Source organism: Lissotriton helveticus, chromosome 3_1 (genome assembly GCF_964261635.1).
Source record: "Lissotriton helveticus chromosome 3_1, aLisHel1.1, whole genome shotgun sequence".
Lineage (NCBI taxonomy): Eukaryota > Metazoa > Chordata > Amphibia > Caudata > Salamandridae > Lissotriton > Lissotriton helveticus.
The window spans coordinates 2,064,815,730-2,064,832,261 of NC_136061.1; positions in this window are offsets into that span (position 1 = coordinate 2,064,815,730).

Consider the following 16,532-nt stretch of genomic DNA (forward strand, 5'->3'; position numbering starts at 1 on the left):
CATGGGCGCGGCCATCTTGTATGCATGACGTATTTCCGTTTCCGGGCGCTATGTGTAATCTCGCAAAGTGTGCGGCTCGCTAGTACAAGTTCGCGTGTGATCGCGAGGGAAATCTCGCGCAAACTTACCCACGCAGTCGTGAACGGGCGCGGCCATCTTGTTTTTCATTCATTGCTATGGTTCTGGGCATGCTTTCTGTATCCTCTGTCAATCTCTGCCATCCTTTGCTTGTTTGAAGTTTTTTTAATCAAATTTACTTATTATCTATCCCTCTATTTTTCTAGCTCTATATTTTTGTGTTTTCTGCTACTTTTGGTTAATTTTAAACTACTTTTTTAAACTCTTTTCTTTTCTTCCTCCCTTTTCTATTTCCTATTTATTATTTACCTTCCTTTCTGCCCAGACCATGGTAAAGGGAGCCAGGAAGCAGCCCGAGAAGGGGAAGGGTCCCGCACCCCGTGCCCGGCTCCCGTGCGGGCGTTTGAGGGGGGAGCTAGTGATGCCACGGGAGATCTTTAGCGCGGAGGAGGTGGCCGCACTAGTGTTTTATGTCCAGCGCCGCCTCCCCAGGACCATCATGGCAGGCGGCAAGATCGCTAGCGGCTACGGGCTCCGGGAGCGCCGGAAGCGGTGGGAGAAGGTGTGCCGGGCCATGTATCAACACTCTCGGGTCCGGCGCACCTACAACCAGGCCACCCACCGTTGGACGGATCTCCTGGACCGAGAACACAACTTGCTCGACCTGCTCGGCATCGAGATCCCCGGGCTTGGTGAGTAGTAGTAGCATTTCATCACTACTCTGTTTTCTCCTGCTCTGTGTGTTATTATATTGCAAATGTTTGTTTTTTACCAAGAGCAATAATGCTGCCGATTACATTGTAGGTAAATTATATTTCAAAATCTTCTGTGCATTTCAGGTGCACTGCTCTCCTTCTCAGTAGCGTTGCTACTATGCTTATTTGTTTTCGATTTTGTGTTCATTTCATTGGCCTGAGAAATTATGTATGAGTGTAGTTTAAAGAACTGCGTAATGCTAGACAGTAAGGGTCATATTTTCAATTACCGGCGCATCCCTGAAAAGTAGCAGGGATGCGCCAGTAATTGTGCGCCATGGGCCCAGAACGTCACTGAAGCGTTACGCATCTGTGCCGTAAAGGCAGCGCATTGCTGGAGTTGCGTTGCAACGATGGAGCAGCTCCAGCAATGCTCTGGGGTGCCCTATCTCCCCAATGCTGCGTCAAGCCGTACGTCTGCTTCAAGCAGGCGCAGGGTTTGAGTGACGCATCATTGTCCTAAAAGTGAATGATTGAAATCTTGTAGATTTCCCTCAGCCACTTTTAGGATGCATTCCTGCGCAGCAACGCCCTCCTTTGCGCCGGAACGCCCCCTGATGGCGCAGGGCTTTATAACGTGATGCATCTCCCATACGCGTCACGTTGTTAATATATGCCGCACCATGGCGCCTCTTTTGTTCTGCCACTGCGTCACAAAAGTCACGCAACAATGGAGCAAAAGAGCCGCAAGGGGCTTGTAAATCTGCCCCTACAGACTCAAGTCCAGTCCTTCCTTTGTACACCTGGCAATAAGAAGAAATAGTGGTGGTGGATTGATAGTTTGAGTATTTTAATGACTGGTTAATGTAATAGGAAACTTTTTAGTGTTGTCGCTGATCTGCAATCACAACGGAGTTTGTCTGTCACTTCGCATGCTGCGGACTGCTGCCTGCCAGTCCTAGGCGAACCTTTTTAGTAGTTTGTTTAGTGAGTTACATAACTTTCCAAGTCGACAGTCCGCGAATCAAGCAATACTAATATCGTAGTAGACCACATGAGATAGGTCAATATATCCCGTGGAATAGTTGTCTATTTGCTATTTCGCCAAAATATGTTCTTATTGTTCTTTTGAAATGTTTGATTTGGTTGACAACAATCATCCATGTTTTCGGGTCTTTCTTTCTTTCATGTTGTACATCAGCTCCCCCCAGGGGCAAGAGGACAGAGGAGGAGGCAAGGGCTCCTTTGATGGCCCCGGTAAGTTTTAATTTTAATATAAAGTACCTATATTTTCCTAGCGTTCCTCATTCAATTTTTTCTAAATCGTCTTTGATCTTCTTGTAGACTGTACCTAAATTCTTATACTGCCTCTACTATGACTACCTGTGGTATTACTAGAATATTCTTATTAGTCTGTCTGTGTAGCTAACTAACATTGCACATTTGGCAAAAGGTGTTAAACAAAACTCCCATTCTAGTCAGCAATAGCTCTATGCACTGAGTGCAGTCCTCTGGGATTGTCCATAATGTCTTTTCAAGTCTTCTAAATGTTTATGCTTTGACAATTACCAACAATAAAAAGGCGAATGACCACCAAGAAAGAATAAGATACTACTTTACTTTTGGTTTGGATAGGAGGACAATCCATACTACTACTGTTGCAGGGACAAATCTGCACAAACAGAACTATGGACACTAAATAGTGCATTGTTTATCAATTATAATAGGCGCAGGTAGACTTTACACATACCTCAGTGATATCAGACTTTGAAGAACCCCCCAATCTCCTTACTGACTAGATAGTTTGGCAGAGTCATTTAGCTCCCGAATTCATCGATGATTGATCCCCCAATGATAATTATCCAACGCAGGACAAGAGTACGGAGTCAGAGTCCAGAAGTGTCAGAGGCACGGACTCATGCTTGCAAATTGCAAAACCTTTTGCTCATTCACTCTTGACCAAAAACCACTGAGTCTATTTAAGTTTTAAAGCTTTATTAAAAGTAAAAATATTTATTAAAATCAAGCTTGTCATAAAACATAAACGGTTGATTAAAAATGGAAAAGTGCTTAGTGATTTATTTCACACATTTATTGTGGGCGAGTCGAGCCCTCACCTGGTTTGAACTTTAATTTTTCTTTTTGGTGCTGAATCGTTGGTCACTCCGTCCTAGTGATGATGATTTGTTCTTAGAAGTGAAGCTTCTGTCTGTTATGAGAAATATGGTGCGTGTTAAAAAGCAAGCATTTATCAGTTGTGCCAAAAAGTGCAGCAAGACAACACCCTTCCCTGGAAAAAATGACATTTTTACTTTAGAGTAGACAGTCACAAATGATTAGATTGGTTTCTGTATTCACATTTCTTCATTCCTAGACAAAATACTAGTGAGTGGTGACTGTCTATGACATCTAACATTCTTAAATGTACTTTGTAGGTGGAACATCGGGTGCTGGGCCCAGCGCGGAGGTGGAGGAGGACACTTCTGGGGAGGAGGCGGTGCAAGTGCCGGACGAAACAGCTGTGCGGGTTGCCACGGTAGTGGCGGGCAGTGGTAAGCTCTTATATTCCTTACTTATTGAGATTGCAGACTGCATAGTGTGCTCTCTGCACGGGTGTAGTATATATGTTCTACAGTTTAGTTACTATACTGTTAAGCAGACTTTCAAATTTAGAACAAAGTTTTTATCAACCAGGTAGTAGCCTCCTCTAAATTTACTTCAACTCAGCGGTGAATTTTTTTTCGAGAATCCAAATCAGATCTGAGATGAACTTGATGGATGGGATGAACGAAAAGCGAAAGAAGGGTGTAAGTAAGTGTGGAAGGACGAGCAAGTTAAAAGTAATGATGACTGACAAAGAAGAATGATACGTGTTTGATTGGTGCCCGAGGTGGCTGGGAAGGAATATGATGCATGGCTGGGTGAAGGATGAAGCCAGGATGGGTGGAAGGAGAACAGTCTGGGTGGGTGAAACAGAAACTGTATGTGTGCGCAATATATGCTTTGGTTGAAATTCAAATGCAAGTCAAGCACGGATGTATGGCTTGCGGTTTCCCAAATAAAATGAAAAGGTTGTTTTCCCGTGAGAAAACGTAAGGTTTGTCCAGATGAGAGACATGAAGAAGAATGATTGGCATATAGTTTGAATGGATGGATGCCTGGATCATGGTACTATCTGACTCTTAGATAGCATATGTGTATCTAGAGAGAGTAGACGGTCACTGGATGAACTAAGTGTTACTTTGAAGAGCATGTAACACCGCACCCGCACGTCTGTCCCAGTGTAGGAAAGGCAAGGAAAAGAAGTTGTAATTTTGTCCGAATACTACCATGAATAGTAGCAGTAGTTTGTATTGGAAGCACAGCATATATCCGGCTATTACGATGGCCACTCACTACCTCTGGTAATAAGTTTAGTAGAACTCGGTCATTCTTGTGTGGATGTATCACTGTTGACTCAATAAAAAGCAAAGCACCTAAAGTCATCCCATATGTAAGCAAATACATACCATGTGCAGTGATAGATAATCAGATTATTTATCTTCTTCATTTTCCTTTTCTAGTATTCATTGGCACTGTAGGGTGAAAGTTAAATTAATTAAGCAGTAGCCCTTGTAACAGAGTATTCTCAGTGCCACCCGTAATAGAAAAGTAAGAGCATCACCACCTGCATGTACTGGACTGGTACAGTAACGCAAGTCTGTCTCACTCATCATGGCGGGCATCTGTTTTTCTCGGGTGCAAGTTGACTGCGCTGGCATTATGCCGGCTTGCAGTAGTTAACGTACCAATTTTGCTAAACAAGAGAGAAGAAGAAGAATAAGACTGGTGTACTGTCATAGTCGACTCTAATGGAGTGAGTCCATAGTGCTTGTAGAATTGATTCCTTAAACTCCCACTAATGTTAGAGCAAGGATGAAGAAGTGGGAAGTTAGATAGATACTGGCCACAATAGTTATGTACTGCGCTTGCAAGTTGCTAGTTCTACTGTGACACAACTTTCTGCTGAATCATTTTGTGTTAATCTTAAAGAGCATTGGTTACAGACTATGTCTTTCTTTCTTCATATAGATGCTCCTTCCAAACCAACACGGAAGGAGCTGGCTAAAAGGGCACGGCAACGGAGGCTGGAGGCCACTGTCACCGAATATCGCCGGCTGGTGGCCCAGGAGGAGGGGGACACACAGAGTATGTCGACAACATCCACGGCGACACCTGCAACCTCCTCCGCGCTCCCTGGGTCAGCCAGTCAGCGCAGCAGGTCTCCAGCGGTACGGAGCCGGGGTACCGCAGCCACCCGCCACCGCCGAGCAGCAAAGAAATCAGCTGCCCCCCACAGCAGGTGCAAGGCACGCGTGCACCGCCTTTCACTTAGGGTGTCCTACCTCGAGCAGGAGCTCCTCAACACCAAAACCCTGCTCGAGACCCTCCGCAAGGAGCATGCCGACCTGGCCCGAAAAGTCAACAGCAGCCAGCAGTAGGAGGAGACTGTCCCTTGCCCCTTTTTTAAAGACTTCTGGGGGTGGGAATTGGGAGTTGGGTTTTCTACTTTTTTTTACTTAGTTTTCACGGACATTCGTTGGGGTTCGGGAGGGGGGGTTGGGTTGGGTCTTGCGGGAGATTATTTATGTTAGGGATATATAAATATACTTTAAACTTTATCTTAGCATACATGTTTTTTACTGCTTTTGAGGCTGGTGGGTGGGGGTTTAACAGTAAGTTTGTTTTCCTGAAACTTACGTGGCATCTTGATTCAAGTTGTGTAAGTACTAGTAATTGCCCAAATGTTTTCAAAACTAAGTGCCTGTCACAGAGTAAGTGAATTCAATAGTCCTAGGACCGTCAGTCTCTCGTCTCTCCTAATACTCCATTATACTACCTCCCCCCAAACGCTTATCTTACCTGTAATTTGTGTTTGCAAATAGGGCTAGGCACAGGGCTGGCTGCACGGGAAATGGCGATTAAGGTTGGCAATCCTAGGCGGATGAAATGTCATCATTGCGGTGGTACTTGTGGTGTTACACAGTGGCAGTTGCAGCATCTGAAAAAAAGAAAATGGAACCTTGTTTGTCCTTACCGTAGCATTAGAACGGTACAATAGAGAATATAGCAGGTGACAGTACACTAGAACAGTGCCACAATGTAGCCTAACAAATGGTAAAGTATTGAAAGTATAACTAGTACTTGCGTTGAATATCTTTGACATTGGCTACTACTACAAGAAATAGTACTGAAGGTGAAGGACACAGCAGCGTAATAATTTGCCACGTCTAGGAGGAGGATGTTCTTGATGACCAATCAAGTTGATGGCGCACATGAAAATCTGCTTTCATTTGCCAATAGTGACTCAGTGTCAAGCTGAGTAAGAATATATCCTCAGATTCCTTCACCAGCCTGTTGCTATGACCTTATCCTCCCCAGCAAGTGTGTGGAATTATTGCTGTCATTTAGTCACACATCAATCAAAACCACACAGCCCGGGGGAAGAGGGTTAGGGTTTGGAAAATGGATGGGAATGGGGTTTTTTGGGAAAGTTTTGTTGAGAGAAGAAAAAAGCACAGCAAAACCTATAGAATGGCTGTAGGGATGAATTTAGAAGCAGAGAATCAAAGAAATGCAGAGTCACACTCATAGAAGTTCACAGCAATAACATTAGTTAAAAGATAATTAGAAAAGAACAGATAGTGTATCTGTATGTTGTTGTAGTTGTCCTGTTGAATTTGGTAAGTTGCATGCATCCAACCATTCCTCTTATTAGCGGGACTCCTACATTCTATCTGACGCTCCGTCCATCAATGTTGGTGACCAGAAGACACCCTGTCCACTGCCTGCCTGGCGGATGCTGAATTGCGGCTCGCTAATGTGAAGCCTGACTTCATCCTTTTTTTCCCATTGCACAGGCTGAAACCCGGCCTGTAATTATTGATGGAGAAGCAGGAAGTGATATTAGAACACCACTGACAAATAAATATAAGGTATGTACGCTGTGTAGTGCAAAAAGTCACACTTTGAGTTTCCTAATAGACAGTACAATATTTTTGAAAGTGCGTACTCTGTCTGAGTCTCCTTTTGAAGGATAAATAAGTATGGGCAAATTAATTTAGCGGATCTTTCCCCTCAAGCTAGGTGTACTGTAAACTGTGTGTTAGAACAAAATTAGACCTTCCCAGCAGTGCTCCCAGACCCTTACTAAACCCAGTCGCAAAAATTTAGAAGACCCCCAATCAGATCTCAAAAACGTGCGATACTGCTACCTGTCAGAGGCCTAGTAGAAAATGGTGACCAAACGTACTTTGAAAGTAAAGTACGCCCAAATCCCCCCTTACCCACCATGGATTGTATTCAAACCACTTGCAAGCAAGCAAAAGTATCCATACCCAGCATTGCTCCAAGACTCGCAAACCCCCCCACAAACACCAGGAACCCCCACAATCAGCCCCCCCGAAAACGGTAGAGTCAGTGAAATCTCAGAAAATGCAAAAACTTTTTCCCTAGGGATTGTCTCCAAAACACTTTCTTTCGGGTATTAGACCTTCCCAGCAATAGCCCCAGAACTGTCAACCCGGGCGAAAACAAGTTTAACACCCCCAACAAGCCAAAAGGCAAAACCCGGGAAAAGCCACACTTAGAAAACTTTGGGCCTACCTGAAATTCAGGCCAAATGCGCTCTGCAGCTGGGCCCTAACTCCCCTTTTCCACCATGGATTTCCTGTAAAACAAATGCAATCAACATTAGAATGTTCCAGCAGTGCTCACAGACCCCCAAACCCACCCCCAACAACCTAAAAGCCCCCCAAACAGCACCCCAAAGACAGGCAAGTGATCAAAAGTGCAAAAACTTTTTCTGCTCCGATTTTCTCCAAACCACTTTTAGCCGGTATTACACCTTCCAAGCAAGGCCCCCAGACCTGTGAACCCGGGCAAAAACAAGTTTCACCCCCCCAAAAAGCCGAAAAGCAAAACCGGGAAAAGCCACACTTAGGAAACTGTGGGCCTACCTGGAATGCATTTCAAATGAGCTCTGCAGCTAGGCCCTAACTCCCCTTTTCCACCATGGATTTCCTGTAAAACAAATGCAATCAACATTAGAATGTGCCAGCAGTGCTCACAGACCCCAAAACCCACCCCCAACAACGTAAAAAAAAAAAACAGCACCCCAAAGACAGGCAAGTGATCAAAAGCGCAAAAACTTTTTCTGCTCCGATTTTCTCCAAACCAATTTTAGCCGGTATTAGACCTTCACAGCAATGCCCCAGACCAGTCAACTCACCCGCAAAGAAGTAGAACACCCCCACAAGTGCAGAGTCTTTCTTCATTGGGCGTAAACCAGCCATCTGCTTTGAGGGAAATAGGAGTCTGGAGGAGGAGGATAGAGGAGCATGTTCTTGTGAACTTGTGAACCTGAGGAATGCAGACTGCGGCACCTTCAACTCAATAAGCAAATAAGTGAAGACAGTTCTGCTGATGGGCTAGTTTTTGTGATTAGGTGATTTTATATAGATTTTGCAAAACAAAGAAAGACAGACACAGGAATAAAAGTGAATAAGGACGAAAAAGAAAGTTAGTGATTCATTGACTCATTTTCAGGGCTCGTGTCAGGGAAGAAGAGCTCGTCCTCAAACTCTGCTAATTCAGACGGGAGTAGGTCAGTTAACAGGGAAGAACTTCCCTCATCTAAGTTGGTGTCCTCCTCGTCTTCTTCCTGCATGCATTCTCGTATTTTGTAATCTGGTGGTATAAAGAGCTGATTCATCTTGATCATTGTTAACCTCTCCACATTTTTGGGCGAGAGGCGGGTCCTTTTGGAAGTTACAATGCCACCAGCAGCACTGAAAACACCTTCAGAAGACACACTTGCGAGTGGGCAAGACATGTAATTTATAGCCAGGTTGGTGATCTCTGGCCACACATCTGTTTTCCCATGCCAATACGCCAATGGGTCATGAGAAAGATGGACCTCTGTTGAGTCATTCAGATAGGCCTGCACCATCGCCTCAAGGTTCTCCAGGGTTCCTCCACTTTGCTTACTTTTTTCTGGGACCATTTGAGAAGCAAACCCAAGCTCAGTTAGCCAATCCTCTTCTTCACACAATATTACTGTTGTGTCTGGTGCAGATGATACGGTTGCTGGTGTCGTTAACGGCTGAGAGGGAAAATCACTCACTTCTGCCACAGCCACAGATGCTGAAGTGGATTTTTTTGACTGCGGATGGCCTGCTGATGTACTGCCTTTTCCTTCAATTTCCTGCAGTTCTCTTTCAAACCGAGTGGCTGACACAGCTAGCCAATGTTTGTACTTTGTAACATCTGCGTCATCAAAAGGAAAGAATACTCTGCCTGCCACTGCCTTTTTGTACCGTGGATCCAGAATAGTAGCAGAAATGTAATGCTGTTCTGTCTGAATCTTTTCAAGACGTTCATCGCGAAGTAGGCGCTGTAATAACTTCTCCGCCAACTCCAATGCTTCTTCCTTTGCATCTTTTTCAAACCCAGAAGACACTGCCTTCAGTTGGTGCTCTAGCATGCGCAACAATGGGATAGCTTTTGCCAAATCACAGTCCTCCCTGCTGACTGCACGCGTGAAGACCTGAAAAGGACGAAGCATGTCTGTCAGGCTTTTAACTAGCTCCCATTGCTCCACCTGTATCCTCATGTCTATCATAGGTGTACCCAGTTTAAAGAAATACTGATCGACTACCGCATACTGCTCATACAGACGCTCAAGCATGTAGAAGGTTGAGTTCCAACGTGTTGCCACCTCCTGGATGAGTGCTTTCACTGGCACTTTACGTTCATGTTGCAGGCACCTCAGCTGCTTCCGGGCCTTAAAAGAATGGTTGAAATGTGTGCACATTCTTCGGCAGGTGGTCAGTAACTCGGAGACTGGACTTTCTTCACTCAAGAATTTTTTAACAACCAGGTTTATACAGTGCGCCAAACACGGCACTAATAGTTACTCTTATCCATGGCCTTAACTACATTGGCGCCATTATCCGTGGAAACATAACCAATTATGCGTTTTCTTGGGGACAGCCATTCAAAGACCTTTGTGTTAAACTCATGCAAAATGTTTTCTCCTGTATGAGTTTTCTCCATGGCAAACATGGCTATTGTTGCATGTTTCCGAGCAGCTTTATAAACTTTGTCCGTGTCAACACCTGCGTTTAGCTTTGCTTTAACCCCTGAAAAAGAGACCCAGTGTGCAGTGATGCACATGTAATCAGTGGCTGCGCAACTGGCCAAACATGTCTGTTGTCAGATGTATAGTGTGAACAGCACTCTTCTGCAAAGCTGCCCCAATCACCTCCAGCACATCTTCATGTAGTGCGGGAACCGCAACTCTGGCAAAATAGAACCGGCTAGGAACCTTCCATTAGGGCAGAGCGTTGCCACCATTTCAAGAAAACCCACCCCTTCCACAAAAGAAAAAGGGAGAAGGTCCAGCGCTAGCATTTTAGCCAGCTTAGTGTTATACAGACGCGCCGTTGGGTGGTTGCGTTCAAATGGCGCATCTGAAAACAACATGCTTCTAATGGTGGGCTGGACCATTTTACGGGATGATGACTTCTTCGACTCAGTTACGCTCAGTGATGATGAACTTTTTCGCATTGGTGTCTCACTCTCTCCCACACTCTTAGTTTGACTCATATATCTTCCAGGGGGTGTGCTGCTGACAGGGGTACTGGGTGTATTTGAAGAAATGTTTGACGCTTCTTCCTCCTCGTCATCAGCAGATGAAACATCAACGGATACAATTTGTTGACTTGCAATTCGGGCTGCCTTGATCTCCCTTAGGTGCGCATGCCATTTGACAGTGTGCTGTCTCTCAAGATGACCTCTCTGGCCTCCGGTACCATAGATGGTACCAAGCTTACCACGACTAACTCGAACCTTACAAATGGTACAAATGGCTATGTTTTCCCTTGTTGGGCTAACACTAAAGAAGTCCCAAACTGCGGACTTCAAATGTCTGCGGGGGGCGGAGGAGGCGATACTGGGAATGCTGCTAATGCCAGATAAAGTGGAGGATGTGTGTTGCCGAAATTTAGGATATTGTGCACTTACAGCACCACTAATTGAGGAAATGGAGGTCGAGGTGGATGGAGTTCCCTTCTGGCGAGAAAATATGGAAGCTGTAGGTGGTGGTGTACTAGTTAACTGCATTGGTGGTGGTCCCATTGACACGTCGCCAGCATCACGCTCAGCAGCATTTCGGGATAGGGTAAAAATGTCTGTTTGCTGCATGCCCGCTGAGGCTGGAGTGACATCTATGAAAACTGCGTCATCGTCGTGAGAGTCTTCATCAGCACATTCAGCAGGAGTATATGCCACTTCTTGTTCAGCGTCATCATCACACTCCATAACTCTGAGACTTTCGGGGACCTTCCTTTTACGCTTAGCTACCTTTGTCAGATCATGGTGTGCCTCACTCTCAGACAGGCCTGTTGGTTCCCAATTTTCATCCATATCATCAGAAGGAAGGGGGCTTGAAGAAGATGTAGACACCATCCTTGATCTTTTCCTTGCTAGGAATCTGGAAGACAATGAATCATCAGGAGGAGTGGCTTCCTCATATGATATCTCGGCTTGAATGTCGATTTCCTGATGTGCCCCCACTTCGGGAGGAACAACTATTGTGGGCACTTGTGCTGCTCCATGCACCTCTGCTTGCGCCTCTCCTTGCGCCGCCTCTCCTTCCACATGTACTTGGGCTTGTACTTGCACATGTACTTGCACATGTGGTTGTTGTTGCGGCTGTGGTTGTTGAACACTCGTCAGATGAGTTACAACAACTTGTGTTGATTGAGGGATGCTGCTACTTTCTTGCGATGAGCCAACATCACTGGTCGATGGTGATTGAACAACTATACTGGCTGCCTCTGCAGCACTCAAGGGCTTGGACCTAAGTTGGCGTGGTGGTGGTGGCACTGAGCCCAATGGAGCGGAGGTGCTGCTCCCAGCCTGGTCCCCAGCAGACCCCGCTGCTGCTGCAGGCGTACATTTTTTTTCCCAAAAAAAGTGGCGGTCGTCACGCCAGTTTCCTTGGTAAGTGGCGCCACTTGCTTCTTCTGCTCCTTACTGGCAACTTTCTTGCTAGAGGAGCTACGGGCAACTTTTTTTGGGGCCATCTTCTTCAGATGTCAGAACAGCAGGCCACTGTTGCACAAGTTGCAGAGTTGTCTGTGGCCACACGTGACGTTGTGCTGCACACACCGCAGCAGGACTTCTTCCTGGCACTGATGAGGAACGATGAGGTTGATGATTCGTCTTTCTGCACCTAAAAGCAAACAAAGCCAGAGGAGCATCAGTTAAATAAATGTTGCATATGTAGCGCTTCAATTAATAGTTTGCAAGTAAGCATTTTTTATTATACCCCCAAAATGGAAAGACCAATAAAATGCACCACTGACAGAGTACCCCTGGGCATAATGGATGAAAGCATGGCAGACTGGGTGCAGGCCTATGGCACAACAAAGCACACTGCCTGGCTTCAAAATGGCCCCTAGACCCCCACCCACTTGGCCAGGCCCTGCCTGGACCAGGCCTCAAAATGGCCCCCACCCACATGGACAGGCCCCAACACCACCCCAAAAAGTCGAAAAACACACCAAAATCACCACAATCCAATGCCATCCATTCCCTCCATGATGTTTACATTAAAGAGACCCCACAGAAAGACTCAGTCCATGCACCACTGAGTACCCCTGGGCAAAAGGCCCAACAACAGCCAAAAAATCGAAAAACACACAAAAATCACCACAATCCAATGCCATCCATGCCCTCCATGATGTTTACATTAAAGAGACCCCACAGAAAGACTAGGTCCATGCACCACTGGGTACCTCTGGGCATAATGGATGAAAGCAAGGCACATTGGATGCAGGCCTATGGTACAAAGCACACTGCCTGGATTAAAAATGGCCCCTTGACCCCCACCACATGGCCAGGCCCTGCCTGTACCAGTCCTCAAAATGGCCCCCACCCACATGGCCATGCCCCATCAACACCACAAATAATCGAAAAACACTCAAAAATCACCACAATCCAATGCCATCCATTCCCTCCATGATGTTGAAATTCAAGACACCCCACAGAAAGACTCAGTACATGCACCACTGAGTACCCCTGGTCATAATGGATGAAAGCATGGCAGACTGGGTGCAGGCATATGGCACAAAGCACACTGCCTGGATTCAAAATGGCCCCTTGACCCCTACCACATGGCCAGGCTCTGCCTGTACCAGTCCTCAAAATGGCCCCCACCCACATGGCCATGCCCCATCAACACCACAAAAAAAATCGAAAAACACACACAAATCACCACAATCCAATGCCATCCATGCCCTCAATTATGTTTACATTCAAGAGACCCCACAGAAAGACTACGCCCATGCACCACTGAGTACCCCTGGGCAAAAGGCCTCAACAACAGCCCCAAAATCGAAAAACACACAAAAATCACCACAATCCCATGCCATCCATGCCCTCAATCATGTTGAAATTCAAGACACCCCACAGAAAGACTCGGTCCATGCACCACTGAGTACCCCTGGGCATAATGGATGAAAGCATGGCAGACTGGGTGCAGGCCTATGGCACAACAAAGCACACTGCCTGGATTCAAAATGGCCCCTTGACCCCCACCACATGGCCAGGCCCTGCCTGTACCAGTCCTCAAAATGGCCCCCACCCACATGGCCATGCCCCATCAACACCACAAAAAAATCGAAAAACACACAAAAATCACCACAATCCAATGCCATCCATGCCCTCCATGATGTTTACATTAAAGAGACCCCACAGAAAGACGCAGTCCATGCACCACTGAGTACCCCTGGACAGAAGGCCCAACAACAGCCAAAAAATCGAAAAACACACAAAAATCACCACAATCCAATGCCATCCATGCTCTCAATCATGTTGAAATTCAAGACACCCCACAGAAAGACTCGGTCCATGCACCAATGAGTACCCCTGGGCATAATGGATGAAAGCATGGCAGACTGGGTGCAGGCCTATGGCACAACAAAGCACACTTCCTGGCTTCAAAATGGCCCTTAGACCCCCACCCACATGGCCAGGCCCTGCCTGGACCAGGCCTCAAAATGGCCCCTACCCACATGGACAGGCCCCAACACCACCCCAAAAAGTCAGAAAGAAAAACACCAAAATCACCACAATCCAATGCCATCCATTCCCTCCATGATGTTTACATTAAAGAGACCCCACAGAAAGACTCAGTCCATGCACCACTGAGTACCCCTGGGCCAAAGGCCCCAACAACAGCCAAAAAATCGAAAAACACATACAAATCACCACAATCCAATGCCATCCATGCTCTCAATGATGTATACATTCAAGACACCCCAAAGAAAGACTAGGCCCATGCACTACTGAGTACCCCTGGGCAAAAGGCCCCAACAACAGCCACAAAATCGAAAAACACATAAAAAATCACCACAATCCAATGCCATCCATGCCCTCCATGATGTTTACATTAAAGAGACCCCACAGAAAGACTCAGTCCATGCACCACTGAGTACCCCTGGGCAAAAGGCCCGAACAACAGCCAAAAAATCGAAAAACACACAAAAATCACCACAATCCAATGCCATCCATGCCCTAAATGATGTTGAAATTCAACAAAACAGTTGCATCATGCACCCATAACTAACCCTGCTCCTACTGGATACTGTGGCTACCCACAATATATTGTATTTAATGTTCTGAAGTTCCAAAATTGTAGTTGCAGCAACTGTAATGCCCCAAACAAACAACATCAACTTACTTGTGAAATTTCTAATCCAAAAGTGATCCAAAGAAAGTCAAAAAGGCCTCAAATCCAAATATCCAGCAGCATCCACAAAAAGTAATCCTTCCAGGTCAAGATCCAAATCAAAGTGACCAGGACATGAACAAAGCACTGGGAGGAGCCTGCTGGACAGGAACAGGAAGTTGGAGACTGTGGGTCACTTCCTTCCTCCCACCCCCCCAAAATGGACTCCTTGCAAAAAAAAGTGCAGGCAAATGTCAACCTGAGGAGTTATTCTGATAAAAATCATCATTTTCAAGGTTTATGCTGCCTGCTGGTGGATTTCTTGTGCGAAATTGCAAATTTTGCAATCTCGCAATTGCGAGATTGTCGCTGCCCGCCGCATCTACGTGTTCGCAAGTGTTTACTCCCGCGATGCGTGATCACGGGCCTTTATGACGTACTCGCGTTGACAAACTCTCACTGTGCAAGGTGGCAAGCCGCGATGAAGTAATCGCGGTCGACAAACTCCCACGGGATCCCGCAGCAAGATCCAAAATGGCGCAGCACACGCAAACATGGAGAAAAACAACTCTTCAAACGCTGAATGACGGTAAGTGAACGCCGCGCGCCGCAAAATCGTATAATATTGTATTTGTCAAGCGCCACCAAGCAAAAAAATCCGCTTCGCGCGAATTTGGGAATTTTCGCGAGCGGAACGGATTTTACGCCCATGCTTAGGGAGAAGGGCCTAGGTCATCTACAGAGTCACGTTCACCCAAGGACAATCCTCTCTCAGTAAGTTCAATTTCAGTTGCAATTACCCCTAGTGCCCTTTGTAACATCTTATCAATCGTGGTTGGAGTAGCTGGAGGCAAAGACATAAATCCCCCTGCTTTCCTTTTACCCATTGTTATTCTCAGCAATTTGGAATAACAAGTGTTATCAATCACTCACCAGATTGCAACAGCTAATCCCGGGAGTAAGTGTGAAACCTGATCTTGGCCCGGCACATGACCGGGCATACCCCACACAGCGGGACACCCTTCTATTAAAATACAGCGCCTCCAGGCGTGAAGTAGCGGCATCAGGGGATCCTGCCGCGGGGACTCATAGGCCTAGGAGTACTGCCCCTCTCACTTGATTTGCAGTAACACACTGCTCAGTAGGACCTCCTATTAAATTACAGCGCCTCTGGTTGTGAAGTAGCAGCATCAGTGGCTCCTACCGCGGGGACTCGTTGGGATGGAGTCCTGCCCCCGCTCTCTGGATTTGCTGTAACACACCACGTAGCAGGACCCCATTATGTTAAAATACAACGGCTTCGGGCAGGCAGTAGGGGTGTCTGAGTCTACTGCCGCAGGAACTCTTGGGGCTTGGAGTTCTTCCCCCTCTCTCTGGATTCATGGTAACAAGGTTTTTAATTATGCAACTTAGTTGGAAAAAAAATGTATGTCTCTTCAATACAATGTTAATCTGCAATCCAAATGTCGTTCCAGCATTAAAAAGGACATCTCGCACAGGTCACCAGCTTCTCCATCTTCTCTTCCTATCATTATTTCACCAAGTCTTTCATAAATGTTTCTCCCGTCCCCGCCTTTACCTTAGAAATTACCACTGAAGATGATCACTTCTACAGATGAACGAAGAAACTTCGATCAAAGTTGTTTGGATATGTGCAATTGGTGTGCTTGTCCCAATGACAACGTGTGAGAAAAAGCATGTGAAAATTCAACCTGCCGCAATCCCATAGTGTTGGATAGGATTGTTCCTAATGACAAAATGGTCACCACGTACGCAGTTACATGCTTTTGGTAGGTGTTTGGGTTTGTTTTGAAGAATTCAGCCAAAGCATTCAAAATGAGTGCCTCGTACGTAGGTAATTGGGCTTGTATTGAGGAATTGAGTCGACAGTCTATGATGGCTGATTGTTAACTGTTCCCAAAGAAAGTTGCAGTAGCGCCATAACTTATCCAGCATTAAAACATGACCTAACACCAATGAAA